The following is a 21,829-nucleotide window of genomic DNA, read 5'->3' as shown; positions in this document are numbered from 1 at the left end:
GCGGCTGTTGATGTTATTGTTACTTTGAGTAGTGTCTTGCCTTTTTCTTCAAATAGGATGCATAAAACTTTTGAAGAGAAATCTTAAAATTAACAATATCATAAACTGACAGCAGTGACAAAATATAATTGCTGACAGACATGGAATCAGGAATCTAGAATGAGCTCACTACATTGCTCAAGAAATATCTGCTTGACAAGTTAATTGGCACAGAATTTGAATACATAACGTCTTTTGATTCATACAATGTGCCTAATGGAGCACAAAATAGTACTCATGTTGAATAATTTCTGTTGCTGGTATGGAAGGCATTAGCATCAACACAGATAACACATTAATTTGGAACTACACACATTAATCCATCTCCTAATATAAATGACATCATATCACATAGTCAAAAATCTTAAATAAATCTTTGTTGAGTACTCCCTCACTACAGGGTATGCTTTTGTTTTTGTGGACTTTTTTGTATTACAGTATGGCTGAGAGAAGGCTTGCAAAGGTTGAGAGCTGCAGATACCATTTGAAACAGCTTTGATTTTGGGAAGTCAAATATATGTTTTAGCTGTACATCCTGGTTGATATAGTTTGTTGGGGGTGATTAGTGAATTGAAGAATGTCTGTGGATTACATTGCAGGCAGTAATTATGATATTTAAAGAAATACTGATTTGGCTGGTCCTATGTGTCTTTGAACGTCTTTAAACTCCATTTAGAAATCCGGGGTCAGGAAATACACAGGTAAGTACTTCACTCATATATATTTGTAAGTTCTTCCTGTTGCTATAAATTTTGGATATGTCTCCACATTACTAGTTACTCCATTACAACTCTAAGGAAGTATCAAAAAACCAGAAGTATGGTTCTAACTGACAATTGATCATTTTTCAATATTTCCCAGTTCCAGATCTATTTCAGTCCCCATTCTCAAAACTGCACCAGGGCATTGCAGTTTAGGATTCCCTGATGAACAAGCAGATAAGGTTGACAATGCAAAAAGAAATATACAAATTGTCAGGCAACCCAAAGATAATATAGTCCGTGTAAAAAGGCAACTTTAGCCATGCATCATCATTGGGTGTTAGGGGCAATCAGATTCACACCATAATGATTTAGATACACTTGATTAATCCCTTTGAGGATTTCAGAATGATTACAGCCTTCATTCTTTTAGCAGGTAGGATAGTGAAAATCCCCGATCATGTGGTTTATACTTTGTGAAATGCTGTTTTTTTTTTGGCTTTGTTGGGAGTAAATGTGAGCAGGACTCCTTTTGAACTGTTTTGTTAGTGAGCAAAGCTGCAGAACTTACTGCTAGTCATTGCTTATTACTCTGCACTGATGCAACAGTCTTTAATCCTACATTCCAGTTCTTGTAGCTATTGCACGCACTTCCACATAATTACATTTATAAAAGTGTTGAATATAATAAAAATGGATGATAATGAAAATATACAATTTATAGACCCATAAATCTTCTGTGACTGGAAGCTCTGTGTGTTATTTACTGTTGTTTCAGCATAAATTACAATTGGTTTATTATTCCTGGACGCTGAGTACATTTCCTCACAAAACTAGCAACTAGTTTTATAATTGGTTGTTTAATCATTGGTCTAAATTGATCCAACTACCTTTCATCTCAGATTGATTCTCATTTCTGTCGACTGCAGTTGCCATTTTATGTTAAACCCAAGTCCACATGGGGCGTGGATTTTTAGGGAAAGAAAAGGTGAATTGCCTCAAGTTTAAACAGTGACTATTACATAATATAGAACAGTATAACACAATATGTAAACAAGCCCTTCAGCACAACTCATCCGTGCTGGCTGGCCAAGTTACCAGTTGAGCTTTTCCCATTTGCATTGAACATATCGCACTACACTCTACCCATCCAAGAAACAATCCAAATACTTTTTAAATGTTGTAGTTCTACCTGCTTCTCCCACTTCCTCTGGCATTTCCACCACCCTCTGTGTAAAAATGTTACCCCTCAGGTCCCCTTTAATTCTTTCATCTCTCACTTTAAGTCGATGTCCTCTAGTTTTAGACTTCCATACCTTGAGTAGGGCCAGCCAGTAGTGTAGTGGCATCAGCACTCACTTTGAGGAGGCTGGTCCCAGAGTTCGAATCTGGGCAGCAACACCTATCTGCATGGAAGAAAGGCCTGGCAAACTTCTGTATCTTGCCACGAAAAACCCTATGGACTATATGGTGACATTATACTATCCATAAGGTCACCACGAGTTGACTACAATCAAAACAACTCAACAAAAAGGCTAATATTTCACTCTTCTATGCCCCTCTGTAAGTAATTCTCTTGCTCTTCTTCAAAATCAAGTCACGGGCATCTTTTCATCCATCTGAGACAGAGCCCCAGTTTGACATCTCATCTGCAAGAGCACAGCTCCAAATCACTGTTAAAGGTTAGAGTGGGACCTGAATTCTCAATCTTTTGGCTCAAATGAAGAAGCACTGTCACTGCACCACCTTTATGTACTCTTAACTTGTAACTAAGATCATGAAAAAGATTAAAGAGAATTGCAATTCCAGCTCTGCAATTTTATACTTGAGTAGAATAATGAATCATGGCATTCTAAGAGAAAAAAATTCAAAACTTCAGAAAATTTATAGGAAGAAAAGATTTAACACCCCATCACCTTCTAATTAAACTACAAAGAAGAGGAATGTCATCAAAATTATCACCATATATGTATTTAACAAATATCTTGAATTCTCAAATAATGATTTAATGATTAAGTTTTATTGACCTGTGATCAGCTTTGTACTTATGGGACAAACAAGAATTGCATAGAATAATAAAGTTACTTGTGTTTCTTAATTAGTCATAATTTACACAAAATGCTGGTGGAATGCAGCAGGCCTGGCAGCATCAACAGGAAGAAGCACAGTCGACGTTTCGGGCCAAGACCCTTCATCAGGACGAACTGAAAGAAAAGATAGTAAGAGATTTGAAAGTAGGAGGAGGAGAGGAACATCTGAAATGATAGGAGAAGACAGCAGGGGATGGGATGAAGCTAAGAGGTATAAAGTTGATTGGCAAAAGGGGTAAAGAGCTGGAGAAGGGAAAGGATCATGGGACGAGAGGCCTCAGGAGAAAGAAAGGGGGAGGGGAGCACCAGAGGGAGATGGAGAACAGGCAAAGAGTGATGGGCAGAGAGAGAAAAAAAGGAGGGGGAGTTAAATAAATAAATAAGGGATGGGGTATGAAGGAGGGGCATTAATGGAAGTTAGAGAAATCAATGTTCAGGCCATCAGGTTGGAGTCTACCCAGATGGAATATTGGAATTGAATAACCAAATTGGAATCAGGTTGTTCCTCCAACCTGAGTGTGGCTTCATCTTGACCGGAGAGGAGGCCATAGATAGACATATCAGAATGGGAATGGGACATGGAATTAAGATGTGTGGCCACTGGGAGATCCTGCTTTCTCTGGTGGGCAGAGTGTAGGTGTTCAGCGAAATGGTCTCCCAGTCTGCGTTGGGTCTCACCAATATATTAAAGGCCACACCGGGAGCACCGGACTCAGTATACCACACCAACCGACTCACAGGTGAAGTGTCGCCTCACCTGGAAGGACTGTCTGGGGCCCTGAATGGTGGTGAGGGAGGAAGTGTAAGGGTAGGTGTAGCACTTGTTCCGATTACAAGGATAAGTGCCAGGAGGGAGATCAGTGGGAAGGGATGGGGGTGGGGAACGAATGGACTAAGGAGTCACATAGGGAGTGATCCCTGTGGAAAGCAGAAAGAGGGGGGAGGGAAAGATGTGCTTGGTAGTGGGATCTCATTGGTGGTGGCAGAAGTTATGGAGAATTATATGTTGGACCCGGAGGCTGGTGGGGTGGTAGATGAGGACAAGGGGAACCCTATCCCAAGAGGGGTGGCAGGAGGATGGAATGAGGGCAGATGTGCGGGAAATGGGAGAGATGTGTTTGAGGGCAGAATTGATGGTGGAGGAAGGGAAGCCCCTTTGTTTAAAAAAGGAAGGCATCTCCTTTGTCCTGGAATGAAAAGCCTCATCCTGAGAGCAGATGCGGTGGAGACGGAGGAATTGTGAGAAGCGGATGGCATTTTTACAAGAGACAGGGTTGGAAGGGGAATAGTCCAGGTAGCTGTGGGAGTTGCAAACACGAGGAAATCTGCAGATGCTGGAGATTCAAGCAACACACTCAAAATGCTGGTGGAACACAGCAGGCTAGGTAGCATCTATAGGAAGAAGTACAGTCGATGTTTCGGGCCGAGACCCTTCATCAGGTCCAGCATTTTATGTGGGGAGCTGTGAGAGTCAGTAGATATCAGTAGATAAGCCGTCTCCCAAGATGGAGACAGAAAGATCAAGAAAGGGTCGGGAGGTGTCGGAAATGGACCAGGTAAATTTGAGGGCAGGGTGAAAGTTAAAGGCAAAGTTAATGAAGTCAACAAGCTCAGCATGTGTGCAGGAGGATGTGCCAATGCAGTCATCGATGTAGTGAAGGAAAAGAGGGGGATGGATACCCATATAGGCTTGGAACATGGACTGTGCCACAATGCCAACAAAAAGGCAGGCATAACACAGACCTATATGGGTGCCCATGGCTACACCCTTGGTTTGGAGGAAGTAGGAGGAACCAAAGGAGAAATTATTGAGAGTAAGGACTAATTTTGCTGAATACCTATGCTCTGACTGCCAGAGAAAGCAGGATCTCCCAGTGGTCAAACATTTTAATTCCACATCTCATTCCCATTCTGATATGTCTATCCATGGCCTCCTCTACTGTCAAGATGAAGCCACACTCAGGTTGGAGGAACAACACCTTATATACTGGCTGGGTAGCCTCCAACATGATGGCATGAACATTGATTTCTCTAACTTCTGTTAATGCCCCTCCTCCCCATCTTACCCCATTGCTTATTTATTTTTTTATTCCTCCCCCTCCCTTTTTCATTCTCTGCCCCTCTCACCATTACTCTTTGCCTGTTCTCCTTTCCCTTTCTTTCTCCCTCGGCCTCCCGTCCCATAATCCTTTCCCTTCTCCAGCTCTGTATTCCTTTTGCCAATCAACTTTCCAGCTCTTAGCTTCATCCCTCCCCTCCTGTCTTCTTCTATCATTTGGGATTTTCCCCTCCCCCTCCTACTTTCAAATCTCTTACTATCTTTTCTTTCAGTTAGTTCTGATGAAGGGTCTCAGCCTGAAACGTGGACTGTTCTTCTTCCTATAGATGCTGCCTGGCCTGTTGTGTTCCACCAGCATTTTCTGCATGTTGTTTGAATTTCCAGCATCTGCAGATTTTCTCGTGTTTGGTTATAATACAAAATATCTATGGGGTACAAATTGAACGGGAGAAATTTTGGTTCAAAAGCACAAGTTTTTTATAAATTCCCAGTCAGGAAATTGTTAAATTTATGAAGAATTTGATAGTTTTCATAGACTTATAGAGAATGTGGTATGTAGAATAGTAAATCGAACTTGTCACATTCTAGTGAGCGTACACAAAAGTTTGTGCTTTTGATTTTGAACCTTCCCTGATTTTCTCATTATTAAAATGCCAGATACACCATTCTGACTGCTAATTCAGAAGATTGGAAAGCTCACAAGTGGGTCTCTGATGAGTCACACAGGATGTTTCTGTCATGCCACTCTCAGGTTGCCAATATTTAATGATAAAAGATGATGTTTGGAGTTATGATCTCAATGTCAAATACCGTAAGTTCCAGAGACTCAAGAGTCTGCCAATGCAAGCAACTGGGGCAAAGAAGAACTTCTGGAGGAATGCCATGAGTTGAAATTCTTTTCAGGTGGATCAGTATCAGGATCATTTTTATTATCAATTACATATGTGGCATGAAATTTGTTATTTTGCAGCCACAGTCCAACACAGTCATAAAATTGCTATGCATTATGAAATAAATAAATAGTGCAAAAAGAGAATAGTGAAATAGTGTTCACGGGTTCATGGACTGCACAGAAACCTGATAATAAACGGGACAAAGCTGTTTCTAATTTGTTGAAAGTATGTCCTCCTGGCTCCCGAACCTCCTCTCTGACAGTAGTAACAAGAAGAAGGTATGTTTCAGATGGTGAAGGTTCTTAATTATGGATGCTGCCTTCCTGAGGCACAACCACTTGAGATATCCTTGATGCTGAGGAGAGTTACACCTGTGATGGAGTTGGCCAAGTCTACAAACCTCTGAATTAATACCAGAGAACCAACTGAGCTACATCTCTCTGGTACACCTCCTCATCACCATCTGAGATTCTGCCAACAACAGTGAAAACATCAGTGGTTTTTTTAAGATGACGTTGGAGTTGTACCTACCCACACAGTTGTGAATGTAGAGGAAGTAGAGCAATGGGTGAAGGACACATTCGTGAGTTGTGTCTATGTTGACTGTCAGCAACGACGAGCTGTTATCACTGATCTGTACTGACCATAGTCTTCTGATGAGAAGTCAAGAAGTGAGTTGTGGAGGGAGGTACACAAAACCCCAATTTAGAATCTTGGTGATTAATGTTGAAGGATGATGGTACTGAATGTTGAGCTATAATTGCAGTCTGATGTGGGTTTTGCTGTTGTCTAGGTGCTCCGAAACAGTATGGAGACTGTCTACTGTAGACCTGTAATGCTGGTAGCTAATTTGCAGAGGGCCCAAGTCCTTGTTCCAGTCAATAATCTAGCTATAATTCTAGCCATAGCCATGGAATATCAGGTCTCTGCATCAGGAATAGCATAATTCCAGTTGGATGTGTTGGGTGGGTGCAATTTTTATACATCAACTCCATCAGAAATCACATTAAGACATTATAAAGATAATTAAAATGTACATTTTCTGAAATGATTTTATGTCATTGATCTTTTGCATTTATATACAAATTGAAATAAAATACCTACTTCAATTGAGGTTTACTAATTGAAATTCACATAAGCAGCAAGGATGATACAAATAAACTATCAATAAAGATAAAAGCTCCTGTTATAACTAAAGAGGTTTATAATGGCTTAGCTAGTTATTTGAAAGCTTCACTGTGCTTTGTAACAATCATATTTCATTTTACTTTTTACTCCATGTGCTATTGATGGATCTTTCATGCCCCATCGGTTAGACCATATAACCTGTCAGTGGAATGAAAATGCAGATAAATTCAGACTTTTACATTTAGATTCAAAGTGTTGAACTGACGTCCTCCACCTGGAAGCTTAAATTACTTGAAATGACAATTCTGTCAGTAACTTTTCATGATGACACAAAGTCAAATGGTAATTACGATAAACACTGATTTTATAATTATTTGATATGAGCACCAATAAACAGAAGATTCAAAAGTTAAACCATTGTGAATATGCCACTTATTGGTTTCCCTAAACTTTAAGCAAAAGGTCTCTATCAACACGGATGTTTGTATTTTAGAGCCAATCTTTAAGACGTTGTCATGTAGGACAAGACTTCAGTTTGACATCCCAGAGTATACTTGCTTGACACATCCAATTTTCAAATCTCTCTTAAAGTCAATCCATAGTTTAAATTGCATGAAGATGAGAGAGCTGACAGAACTGTATCTGTATAAAAGGAGCTGATTACTAATTAGTTAATAGGAAAGTGAAAGTTATGCCATGTAATACAAAAATCAGACAATGTTACTGAAATATTAAATATTGAATCACAACTCATTTTTCTAATCTTGTGCTACTTCTTTGTTTAGTTTTTGATGCATGGAACCAGACATGGAAATAGTTATTTATACATCCAAATGTTGGCTTGATTTAAATGTATAAAAATATATCTGTTGTCAGTGATTGTTATTTCATTGTGAAGTCTATATACTGACTTATATCAGCTGTCAAGATTTCTTTATTGGCTACTTGATGAAATTTACCACCAGATTTATTATAAAATGTACTTATCAATTCAAGAGAAAGGCAAGAAATGTATTTTAATAACTTGTGCAGTCAGCTAGGTATTATGTTCTAGTGAAGAGTTTTTGTTTCAGAAGCTCAGTTTTAAATGTTCAATGTTAAACTAACATTCATTTGATTTATTAGATTGATCATAATATTTAAAATTCTGCTCTCTCTCTCTGGAAAAATAAGACAGCAGAGACTAAAAATCTGCTATCAATGCAAAGATGGCTTTTTAAAAGTTAGAATCCTTTCTGATGGAAGTTTGGAGTCTTTATAGATTAATATTAAAATGAAGATTCTTCTAAATCAACAATAGCATTTTCAATCACCTCATCTCTGGAGAAATACTAATGCTGGATGAGTGCCTATTGCTATGTTTAATGCAACTTGATACCTTTTTAGGCTGATTTTCAAAAAACTAAAGCTGTTTTGTGCATATATGCCTACTATGACATTATGTACCAATTTATATACTAACGACTATAAGACCATGAGACGTAGGAGCAGAAGTAGGCCATTTGGCTCATCTAGTCTGTCTTGTTATTCATTCATGGCTTATGTATTATCCCCCTCACTTCCATTCTCCTGCTTTCTACCCTTACTAATCAAGATATTATCATTCTCTGTTTTAAATATACACCATGACAGCCTCCAGAACTGCCTATGGTAATGAATTCCACAGATTCACCACTCTCTACCTAAAGAAATTCCTTCTCACCTCTTTCTAAAGGTATTCTGAGGCTGCACTCTCTGGTCCTACAACAGGAAACATCCTCTCCCTGTCCATTCTATGTAGGCCTTTTAATATTCAATAGCTTTTAATGCGGCTCTCCCACCCCCATTCTACTAAACTTCAGCAAGTACAGATTCAGTGCCATCAAAATTCCCATAATCATTCTTATGAACCCCCACTGGACGCACTTCAATGCCAGCACAATCTTTCTTCGTTAAGGTGCCCAAAACTGTTCACAATCCTTCAACTGTAGTTTGAACAAAGCTTTATAAAGCTTCTGCATTACTTCCTTCTTTTAATATTCTAGTCCTCTCGAAATGAAAGCTAACATTGCATTTACCTTCTTTGTCCATGAGGTAAATATCAAATAGACAATAATGCTTGCCACCAGGGTCAAGCATTGAATAACTTGCTGTAGCATTAAATGCATTATCTTGATCTCCCCATTAGCTTGTCACCCTGTGGATCATTACTTTCCAGCCCTCATGATGTATTAACCATGCAAATATGTGCACTCACACAGCTGACACTGTAGAATGCCATATATTTTATTGATTAGCTTTCTGACACAGTGTTTATTAAATGTAGAAAAAATGAAGCAAGTGTCAAGAGGTGGTCAATAGATTTGTAAATCACAGGGCTGCCATTGACTCAGAAAATGGGGAGGTCAAATAAGAAGAATTTGCAGTAAATGCATGAAAAGTGGAATTGAAACAGTTTGGGTCAAAAGTCATGGGTCGTGAAAATGATGTCAATTGGGAACAGTATGCCAGGTACAAGAGGATTCTGGCCTGACGTGACAGCATTACAAAATCTTGAAAGACAAAATAATGAAGTTGTTTGTGATATAAACTTCAGACCACCTTTATGAATATATATACTTTAAGCTCAGCACCCAGTCAGCTAAATGCATGGCTTCCACTAGAGTGAAGCTTGATTTCTGCATGGATAATGAGGGAAGTTCATGAATTGAGAAAAACTAACAGAAGTATAATTTGCAAAAATTGATGAATGCTTTTCATATCTTCATGTGATTGGTCACCTTTAATGGAATAAGTTATAGCATATCCTGCACTACCTAAAAATAATTTCCTTGTCACCAATTTGATAACAGTGTAATGGATATTTTCTATCAACTTCTGAAATGCAAAATATGAATTTAATGTTCCAGACTTGACATTATGCTTTTCAAATAGAATTAAATGGGAACTTTTGTTCAATCCCTTCAAAAATATTGAGGTTTTTATAGCTAGTTATGAAAAATGTTTTTTCAAATAAGTATATTTGAAATGTCAGTTCGTCAGTCTGCTAATGGGTGGTGTTCAATGCATAACCTGAGAGTCCTACTATAAACTGTGATATATTCTGCTTCATTTATTTTACATTACACATATATAACACATTGAAAAGAATTTGATATACCTCTTAACTAGGTAGATGTAATACATGGTATTGTTTCATGTCAAGCCTCTGGCTCTGCATTATTAACAAATTATTAGCCCAATTTTTGTGGAAGAAATGCCAGCAGTACTGAAAACTGCTAGCATTTTCACTTTGGTGAGGGAATAGATAAGTGGCAGATTTTTAAGTTATTTTTTAATGATTGCTTGAGGTTTCTTAATACTTTGAATGCCTTTATTAGATTTATTTTTATTTTTTTAATTGTTCGACTGATTTTGAATTTGATTGTTATACATGTCAGAACCACACTTGTAACAATCATTGAAACTCAGGAGTATGGCTCAGCCAGATGCCAAAGATTATGTACAGCACTTGTAGATTTTTCTGCACACCACCATATTCCAATCCCATAAATCCCCACCCAACCTCCATTTCCCTCAAAGTTACAGGATGACAAGAATGAAAATCTCTTCTGAAGCACAAGACCTCAGCAGATTCATTAGCAAATTTCTGGCAGGGTGACTGCACACAAGTAGGAAATACATTCACAAGCCAGCTGCAAGTGCGAGTAGCTCTCTGCTGATATTAATTCTGGACTATTTTGTTAAATTCACTCTTTCCTCTTTCTATTTATTTTAATGAAAAGAAGATATTTAAGTAATCTGACAAAAGACCAAGGAAAATCATTCAGATTATGTCAACTATCAAAAACGTGGGGTTTTCTTTGAGATTTTGTGTACCCACTGACTGTGCCTTTCCCACCACAGATGCTGCCTGACCTGCAGACTTCTTTCAGCATCTTCTGTGTTTGTTCTTCTGGAGTTCAGCATCTGTAGTCTGTTGTGTCCCTTCATCATCCTACTGACTAGAACATAACTTATGTTATCCTAGAAATAATATTTGGATAATTGTGTGAATGTGTATATGCTTCAATATGTTATAAAATCATATGCAAAATTTTAATATGAGGCCATTTAGCACTAACTTGCATTGGTCAGGTCATTGAATATAGGAGTGTACAGTTTTGGTCACCCTGTTACAAAGGTAATTAGTTAAACTGGGACAAGGACAGACAATACTTACAAAGTTGCCAGAATTAAAGAGCTTGAGTTACAGGGAGAGGTCGGCTAGGCTACTTGAAACTTTGGAGAATGAGAGATTATCTTACAGAAATTTTAAAATTATGAAATGCATCAATATAAGATTCAAAGTACAATTATTATCAGAGAATGTATAAATTCTACAACCATAAGATTTGTTTGCTTAACAGGCAGTTGCAAAGGAAGGAACCTGAACGAGAGTAATTTAAAAAAAAGACAAACCCCCAATGCCCACAAACATTAGATGTATATGTAGGCCTCTGTTAGTCTCATGAGACCATGGATTTGTGCCTTGGAAAGTTTCCAGAGCACAAGCCTAGGCAATATTGTACAGAAGACCAGCAAGTCTCCCCTCTCCATGCCACCGATGTTGTCCAAGGGAAGGGCATTAGGACCCAAACAGCTTGGCACCGGTGTCGTTGCAGAGCAATGTGTGGTTAAGTGCCTTCCTCAAGGACACACACGCAGCCTCAGCCGAGGCTCAAACCAGTGACCTTCAGATCACTAGACAAACGCCTTAACCACTTGGCCACGCACCAACACAAACAATAGAAGCGAGCACCAACGATAGCATTGCAAACCAAACTGAGTTCTTAGATCCAAATTCCTGGAGTAGCTCCGGGTAGGCCCAAAGCCTAGTGGATTGTAACAGTTTTTCCCAGGGGAGTCCAAAATAAGGGATATAGGTTTAGGGTAAAAGGGAAAAAAATTAAAAGTGACATGAGGGGCACTATTTTCATGCAAAGGGTGGTGAGGACAGAGAATAACCTTCCAGAGGAAGTGGTTGGGTCAGGTACAAACTTGGGTAGGTACACGCCTAATACAGGAAATTGGAACCAGTTTGGTAGGCACTGTGGTCAGCATGAACAGAATGATAACGATGCTGTATCCATGCTTTGTGCTTTTATGACTCTAAATGGCATTGAGAAAAATGGAAGGAAATTCTGCACACCAAATAAACTAAGATGGTTGCACTCTCTAGGATTCCCATTTCCCTTTTTAACTAGTGAAGCCAATTATGTGCGACCCCCTAAGTGACAGAAAATTTCAACATATCTGCCATAATGTTCACCAGATAAAGTTACTTTAAATTCTTACTTCAATAAGTTTATGATGAGATAATCTGACTGACCATCAATGTGAAATTAATATCACATTGCTGCATCCCCTTTCAGCCCAGCCCAGCACAGCTGTTTTCAGTTTAGAAAGGCCACCTTTTATTGCTTCATCATTATTAGGTAGGTGTATCAAACAGTAATAGTGTGCCATTTGTTATGTTGTTGCCATTTAAGATTAGGATCACTTCTCAGTGCGAAGACAGAAACTACAACAGCCAGGTGTGAATCAACAAATACCCAATTACCAATTGTTGGTGCATTCAAACCACTTGCTAGGTAAGCCTGGAATAGTCAGTTTTATATGGATAAATGACATCTTTCAACATAAAACAGGAGTTTCAACACATTAAATATTGGTGAAAATAGAAAATTGTGTATTAATTATTTCCCTACCACCATTATGACCAGAAAAATCACAGAGCTCTGGGATTTAGATGTACATTTAACCATCCACTCATTTTCAACAGCTCATTCATCAATGATTGTCATATAACTTTTAGAAATTATGTCAGTGTTGCATTAATATCCTTGAATTCCTTAACATGCACTGTGACTGTGCCACCACCACAGAGAACAAATCATTGCTTTATCAGTAATAATTGAATTTCTAGGGTTTGAACTTCACACTAACAATCCTGTTGGCAGGAGATAAAAGTCCTGGCTCTTAACTTTGGGTTGAAATCCAGTTTCTGTCAGTGAATTTAGTCCCTTGTCTGAGTTCAGGAGCCCATCAAGTCCTCTTACAGCATAGGATTAATCTCATCAATTGGTGTTAAAGCCAACATGAAAATACTTCTGGTTTCACATTATCTTACAAGGGAAGAATGTGATGATATGAATACAGTTGCAGAACTGCTTAGACTTTAAGCACACCCAACATTGCATCCTAGGACAACATGATCTATGGTCTTACCAGTTTCATCCATTTTCTGAGGAAATTTTAAAAAAACATGATTGGATGTCACTGTTTTAAGTAAGTAAAAATGTTCTGTTCTAGATTTTCAAACACTTCTAATGTTCTAGATTTTTTAAACGTGCATCTTCAGTTTTGATTTGCTGCTCAATATACAACATTGCTAGCACATTTAGTATGACTGTGTGCTATTGTCAGACATGCTAATTAGTTGCACGACTGAAATTGCAGTAATGTAAAATTAAGTATTGGCAAGTATGTGTACACATGCAAAGAATATGAATGAAGCATCAGTGTAATGCGAACCTGGAAAATGAAACAAAAATATACAAAAATATTGACTATGCTTTATGAGTATAATGGTTAAACTATTGGTTTGGTGAATATTAAAGTACTTAAGTGTGTCACAATACTTAAACCCAAAAGGTTGAATGGATTGTTATACACACTGGATGTTTTCTGTAACCTAGGAAACAATGGATAGGATATAGCTCTAAAGCTGCAGTCAATATGCATTGTGTTATTGCTGTTCCACTAATTTATTTAAAATGGGTCCATCAACCAAATTCACAGCACTTCATTAAGCCACGTGTTATATTATTTCCTCCTCTTTGAAATGGTTGCCTTTACCGACAGCTTAGACAGCTAAAGACATTGGGATTGCTTCAGTACTGTTGATGTAAGTTACCTCAATTTCATTGCAAAATATCCAGTTATATTTACAAATGTGAAATGTGCTTGTTCCTCTATACAAGTAATATTAAAACTGTTTTAGATTAACCCAAGAATAAATGCAAGAAAATAGAAACTCCAAAATAGCATAATTTTGAATAATATTAATTGAACTATGCACATTCAATTTTTTGTTTTGCTTATTTTGAAATTTTGTGAAGGATAATTAAATTGAAATTAATTATGCTTTGCCCTGTCTGGCTCAGCTTAGCTAACAGACAATTTGAGCATATTCATAAGTAAAGCAAGACATATTGCATTTAATTGGGGAAAATTGCAGGATGAAGAATGTAATTTACTATTAAATATGCAGCATTAATGCATTTTACTATATTTATTATCAGTTGCTTAGTGCCACACATTAAATAAAAGTCCATTTGTTACCCTTTTCACAGTTGTGTGATTCTTAGCATTGACTTCCTGAGAAACACATATTTGTATGCAAGGACTACAACTGTGATGCTTATACAAAAACAAAGCAGACATAAATAAACATTAAAAACATGGTAATAATTTCTACAAACAAAATTTCAAATAACATCATGAATATACTAAAATAGTTTGAATGTAGTTTTTTCTACCTGATATATTAATTTGGTTTTCTTTTCACAGATGCTGTCTGATTTCAGACTTCCCAGATCTGTAGTGTTTTAATTGACCTTTAACATATATTGTTTCAAATAACTTACTTCACAATTTATATTTTGACTTAGTTTGACTTTTTAATAACATGAAAATAAGTTTATTTTGTTTGTTTTTAAAAAGGTTTTCTAGCCATTAGCTCAACTTTTACAATTATGGAAGATACACACAAAAGATAGTGTAGCTTTGTTTAATTCACACAGAGCACCTGACATTTTGCCTTACTACTTGCTGTCAATCTTTTTGCACGTCATTACTTTATTATATTCATTCTCTGATCTACTGTATATTTTCCCATATCTTTTCTCACATTTCTTTGCAAACTAGGAGGTCCTTCAGCTAATGAAGTATTTGCCAGAATAATCCCACCAATTCCATTTCCTCATTTATTTCTTTGAAGCCTATTTTCTCCTGTATCAACTTTCCCCTGATCCTTCGACCACCCACTGACAACAAGGGCAATTTACTGCAGCCAATTATCCGATCTAAGATATCACTGGGATGTTGGAAGAATCTGGAGTTCCTGGGGTAAACCCATCTATTACAGTGAGAATATGGATACCTCACATAGACAGCACCTGCGGTCTGTTTTGAACTCAGACGACAGGAGAAATGAAGAAGCAGTGCCCCAATCTGCAGTACTACGTTCGTCACTGTACTGGGCAGCCCAGAACTCCACAATTGAGCAATGGACCCAGTTGCCTGTGATAAATGTACATGGTTGGAGGAATGGTTTATATGTTTGCAGATGACATAAACATTGGTAGATGTTTGGATAGTAAGAAAGGTTATCAATGGATAAGCAGGATATTGAACAGTTGGAAAACTTTGGTGGTGAAACAGCAGATGGAGTTTAATCCACATAAGTCAGAAGGATTGCACTTTGAGAGATCAAATGCAAGATGAAAGTGAACAATTAATGACAAGATCCTGGAGAACACTGATGAATAGAGGGATTTTGCGGTTCAAATACATAACTTCCTGAAAGTGAGTATTGTGATAAAGAAGTCAGGGCATTGAATATAAAAGCTGAGGTCATATTGCTGAGAAATAAAATTTCATAGAGACAACTTTTTGGATTTTTGTGCGCAGTTCTGGTTACAACATTACAGGATGGATGTGGCTTTTGGAAGGGGTATTTTGCACCAGGAAGGTGCCTGGATTAGAGAGTATCAGCTATCTTAGAAGTTCGTCAAATTTGGATTGTTTTCTTTGGAGAGTCTGCGGAGAGTCCTGACAGTGCATAAAATTATGAGAGACATAAATAAGGTAGATAGAACCTTTTTTTCAGGATGAAATTGTCAAATACAAGGGGGCATAGATTTAAGCTGAGCGCAAGAATACTGAAAAAAGTTATGCAAGCAAGTTTTTTTTTATGGAAAGGGTGCAGGTGCTTGGAACACACTGCCAGAGGAAGTGGTAGAAATAGCCATGAAAGCAATGTTTAAGAGTGATTTAGATAGACACATAAACAAGCAGGGAATAGTGGAACACAGACCATATGCAGGCAGTTGGGATTAGTTACATTTGCATTATGATCATTTCAGACTTGTTAACCTGGAGGGCCTTTTCCTGTACTGTACTTTCCTATGCTCTATATAATATCTCATTTTTACCAGTGAGTGAAGTGCCCATAAGTATCATTTGGTATGTAGAGATTGCAAGAACAAAAAAAATGAGACTGACTGTCTCTCCATTTAAGACAAACTTCTGTGCGGGAGACTCATGCATTCAGCTTGGGGGTACCCATAACTTTTGCATATATGATATTAAAAGTTGTGATGTATGGCATTTGATTTTTCTGGATGTGCCTGGTAGTCTCAGAGCATATGGACAATAAATACACAGAGGACCCAGAACAAATTGCAGAACTGTACAGCCTGTGTACAAAAACCCCTATAACATTTAACAATTGCATTTTACGTTACATTACCTGTGTGTGGCCTTCAGGAGATATTATCACACAAATGTCTACTCCAATTCACTACCTCATCTTGAATGCAGTTGTTCAGCATTCATATGAGGTAATAAATTGGGATTACACATTGACTTTGTGGGAGAAGCCAGAGAGTGATAGTAAATGCCAAACAAGAGAAAATCTGCAGATCCTGAAATTGAGCAACACACACAAAATGCAAATGGAACTCAGCAGGACAAGCAACATCTAAGAAAAGATGCACCTGGCCCGCTGAGTCCCTCCAGCATTTTGAGTGGTAGTAGATAGATGTTTCTCAAACTGGAGTGCCACAGGGACAACTGCTGGGTCCATTGTTGTTTGTTATCGATATCAATGATCCAGGTGACAATGTGCTGAACAGCATGTAATGTAGAATTTGCAAATGACACCAAGATTGAGGGTATAGAGGACAGTGAGGGAGGCTGTCACAGCTTGCATTGGGATCTGAACCAGCTGTAAAAATGGGCTGCAGAATGGCAGATAGAATTTAATGAAGACAAGTGTGAGGTGTTGCACTTTGGTTGCACCCACTAGGGTGGGTCTTACACAGTGAATGGAAGGGCACTGAGCCATGTGGTCAAACAAAGAGATCTGGGAATGTAGGCCCATAATTTGTTCAAAGTTCCATCACAGGTAAATAGGGTCGTAAAGAAAGTTTTTGGCACATTGGCCTTCATAAATCAAAGTATTGAATACAGGAGTTGGGATGTTACGTTGAAGTTGTGTAAGACATTAGAGAGGCCTAATTTGAAGTATTGTGTGCAGCTTTGATCTACCTACAGGAAGATGTAAATAATATTGAACGAGTACAAGCAAAATTTACAAGGATCTTGCTGGGTCTAGAGAACGCAAAAGAAAGATTGAAATAAGTTATGACTTTATTACTTGGAATGTAGAAGATTGAGAGGAGATTTGGCAGAGGTATACAAAATTATATGGAATAAATGCAAGCAGGTTCCATGGAGGTTTGGTGGGACTACAACCGGTGGTCATGGGTTAAGGGTGAAAGGTGAAAAGTTTAAGAGGAACATGAGGAGAAACTACTTCATTCTGAGGGTCATGAGAGTGTGGAATGAGTGGCCAGCCATGTGGTGTATGCAAACTCGATTTCAACGTTTAAGCATAGTTTGTACAGATACATAGAAGGTAAGGGTATGGAGAGTGATGGTCCCTATGCAGGTCGATCGGAAAAGGCAGTTTAGATGGTTTGGCATGCACTAGATGGGCCAAAGAACCTGTTTCAGTTCTGTAGTTTTTGATAACTCAATGACTGTAAAAGAATTTCAGGCCTCGTTGAATTTTTGGAGGATCAATGATTTAATCCGATTTCTATCTACATTTGTAAAGTTGACTTTTCTCATTTTCCAATGTATAATTACACATATTTTAAAACACAATATATTGTAAAGTTTGCCCCCAGAAGAAAAGTGGTAGTTTTTACAAGGTAAGCTGAGTAATGTGATTGCATCCTTTAACTCTGTACTCTTTCCCCTCTACTCCCTTTGCTCAATAAACCATGCACAAGTATATAGCTAAACAAAACAACATTCCTCAGGGATCAAGGTGCACAACCCAGTACATATACAGGCAGTCCCCGGGTTACGTACGAGTTCCATTCCTGAGTCCGTCTTTAAGTCGGAACAAGTACATCTGGTATTATTTAGCATCAGTCAAACGTTTATCTTAGTATATAGTATATATTTTACCTTTCTATGCATTTAAAACACAAGAAATGTACATATTCCAATAATTAAACCATTGCATTTCTTAGTAATAATTTCATCGGGGCAGGGCCTTTCAAATGCTCCATTATTCTCACTTTATCCTTTGTCCTTTAAAATTGTTCTGATCGTTGACCAACTGTAGCCTAATGCTTTTCCAATGACTGATGGTGTTTTACCTTTTTCCAAACACATTATTATTTCCACTTTATTTTCAATCGCGATCGCTTCCCGTCAATGGAACAGAAACACTGCGGGCTGCAGGTCCCGAGCTGCGCTGGCTCCCGAGGTCCGCTGAGTCCTAAGGACTACCGCACTGAATTCCCCGGGTTCTAAACTGTACTGCACTGAGACAGGTTAAATGGGCCAAGTGGGGGCTGTGCTGGGTTTGGGTATTTGATCCTCCACAATATTCTGCATGGGAATTTAAACTGGAGGTCAAGTTGTGAGCTCAAAATCAACCTGGCATGGGAGCAGCTTGTCACTAGATTGAACTCACGAACCTCCGTTCTCCAGCCCGGCGCTGATCTCACTGCGCCACCAGCCAACCGGAACGGAGAGTGGGGCGGGGTCAGGGTGAATTTTACTAAGAAAAAATTTAAGCCAAATACAAAGTTAAACACTCAACACAGTGTCAATGGCAATGACTTAAAATGGCAGACGGCGTTCTCCTTCCTTGGTTTGTAAGTACGAGTTGTCCATAAGTCGGACGTTCATAACTCAGGGATTACCTGTATTTCATATGAAACATAAAATAAAATTAACACAGTGATATTAACAGATAAATATATATATCCTGTAGATCTACAAGTTGACATAAAGTGCATATATGGCACATTGTATAGCTAGATGTACAACAGTATGTTTAATTTCCAGTCATTTTGCATCTGAGTTACCAAGATTACTAAAAAGCATAAGCACATAATTGCCATTAAATTATCAATGAAATTAGCTTGTCATTAGAACACAAGAATTAAATGTCCCAATTGGACCTATAGGGAATATAGCCATTAGAGATAGAAATACTACAGTTAAAACATTTAAACTGTACAGTATATTTAAATTGTGTTATACATTGACTTTCTAGTATTACCATCCATTTATATTTTAGTGTGAAGGCACATTCAAATGGGTAGCTTTGTAACATTCAAACAACAACAGCAAAGTAGTTCTTTCAATTGGTGAATATTGTTCTACTTACATGGCAATAGTTGATATTGATCCTTGCAGAAGCAAATCTGTTAGCAACTGGTCTGTTTGAGTGGGAGTCCTGTCATATTGCCATTAATATGATGCCTTGCAGAAGGCTTTTGCATTTTCAGAGGCACTATGTGAGTAATTAACCAGTGATACTGAAGAATACAGCTATCCAGCAATGCACTTAGGGGCAGAAGAGAGAAGAAAGCATCCAATATAAAGAGAGAACTATTTGATCTGAATGTACCATGTATAGAATTGTCTGTGGTCAGTTGCCTTAAGTGTATTAAATAACAATGAGAGTGTACTCATTGTGCTTTTTAAATTTACATCCTGAACGGAACCAAATTTCTCTTATGAATGTGACATGCTCCTGTTAACGTACAGGACAGATAGTGCAACTGACTACAGATGAATTTCTACGACTTTAGTATAAAAGAACTAACTTTCTTACAGCTCCTTCCATAACCTCAAAATGTCCTTTAACACTTCACAACCAATGAAATGCCTGCAATATCTCTTCTCCATCCTAATATAGGGAAAGAGTAATTGTGTGAAAGTGTATTGGTGAATCTTAGAAAGAGGGTCAACTAGAAAATAACATTCATTCTGACAGTGCTTTTCCAACTGTTTCTCATCATTGCAATGCTCCTCCAAGAGAAATGGGTCAGAGTTGTTCTTCTCAAAGTTAATACATCCTTGACAAAGCACAGTTTCAGATATAGGGCATATTTGATAGCATTGATTTATGAAGTTGGATCCAACCTGAAATTTTGATTTTGTCCCCATCTGTCAAGAATTTTAAAAAAATAATGAACAAGCAATATGTAAACTATAAATGCCAATAGCATACACTGTTAAGAATACAAAACAAAGCTGCAAATACATTTGAATGGGTTAGAGTGCCTATTTTTTTCTCTTTTTTTATCTTGGATTGGTTTGATTTGAATTGGAACAATGCTTTATGACTTGATTGTCAGTGAATACAATGAACACATTATACTGTTATTGGGAGTTGGCTGCCGCAGATTTTGGAATTTGAGATTTCATAAATTTGTTAAAAACATTCACCTTAAAATTATGTGTAAAACGGGTGTAGTACAGGGTTTTCCAAACCATTTTTTAATGTTGTCCCTAGCAACAATATTCAAGAACACGAGGATGAAAGCATTGTATGTGATAGAAAAGTCTTGCAAGTGAAATTGTATGCAACAGACTACTTAAGGAATTACTGAAGGAAACAAAAATTCTTTCTTAACATTTTAAGCAATTTAAATTAGCAATCATTAAAACAATCACAGAAAGTGTTAAAAACACAAAATGCTGGCAGAGCTCAGCAGGCCAGACAGCACCTATGGGAAGAGGTAGTGACGACGTTTCGGGCCGAAACCTTAAGGTTATTTTTAATCAAGTAAACTAAAGTACACCTCTATTGACGTGGCCAACTTTCTCAGTCCATCAGATGAGGGCAGCGTTGGAATGCGACCATGTCACTGTGTTAGCCCAGAAAAAATTGCAACCTGCAATTTTACCACAGATGTGCTTGTTTTAGTAGCCTTGCTTAATCAGTTCTCTTTTCGGTCTTGCTGCATACATTGACTCACGAGCTAAAAGAGACTGCAACTGGCAACACAACCTCATGCTGTAGATCTTGAAGCCTGACTTTTGATAGTTTACTGTTGTCAAGCATGAAGTTATTTTCAAATGCTATTTACATGATTAGAGATCATACAAAAATTAAAATTAGTGTTAACCAATTTAAAAAAGTACATTTTAAAATAAATTTAAAAATTGCTTTGAACATTTTCAATGCTAGTAATTAACTAAAATGCCTCAGTTAAATGTAATAAAGCAACACATGCACTTCTTCACAGCAGCTGTCATCTGAGTAGGTATAGTCAGAGCGGTGATCAAAAGGATTCTTCTTTGAGGCTCCACGAAGAGAGGCTTCACTTAGGGAAAGACAAGTTTTTTTCCTTCTCTCCTTTATATCTTCTCATCAGCTAGAGATGACATGCTGGATTGTGCAATGTTCCTCTTGCGGGATGTTAGAAGGCAGGGAGACCTCCAGTATCCCTGACCACTAAAACTGTGAGAATTGCATCCAGCTGCAGCTTCTATGAAAACAATTTAAGGAGTTGGAGCTGGGACTGGATAAACTGCGGATCATCTGGGAGGCTGAAGGGGTGATATATAGGACATATATAGGTAGTATAGGTAGTTACACCCAAGATATAGGACACAGGAAACTGGGTGAGAGTCAGGAAGGGGAAAGGGGTTAAACAGCCAGTGCAGAGTACCCCTGTGACCATCTCCCTCAACAACAGGTATATCACTTTGGATACTGTCAGGTGGTGGGGAGGGAATTAACCTAACAGAGGAAAGTCACAGGGGTCAGGTTTCGGGAACTGAGTCCTACTC

General features: G+C 38.0%; 1 long non-coding RNA gene across 5 annotated transcripts in view; it reads left to right on the top strand.

The window, feature by feature from the left end:
* The window catches only part of LOC132391694 (uncharacterized), a 50,735-nt gene that overhangs the window by 17,319 nt on the left and 11,587 nt on the right, over positions 1-21,829 (top strand). For 2 of the 5 annotated variants that reach the window (XR_009511317.1, XR_009511318.1), the window contains one exon: positions 639-740. The exons of the other annotated variants lie outside the window; for them this stretch is intronic. This is a non-coding gene — a long non-coding RNA (uncharacterized LOC132391694). The remainder of the gene's footprint in view (positions 1-638; positions 741-21,829) is intronic. 5 annotated transcript variants of the gene reach the window in all.

The sequence above is a fragment of the Hypanus sabinus genome, chromosome 3 (assembly GCF_030144855.1).
Source record: "Hypanus sabinus isolate sHypSab1 chromosome 3, sHypSab1.hap1, whole genome shotgun sequence".
NCBI classification, from domain to species: domain Eukaryota; kingdom Metazoa; phylum Chordata; class Chondrichthyes; order Myliobatiformes; family Dasyatidae; genus Hypanus; species Hypanus sabinus.
Note: the sequence above shows the minus strand (reverse complement) of the source record. Positions and strands in the feature narration are given on the sequence as shown.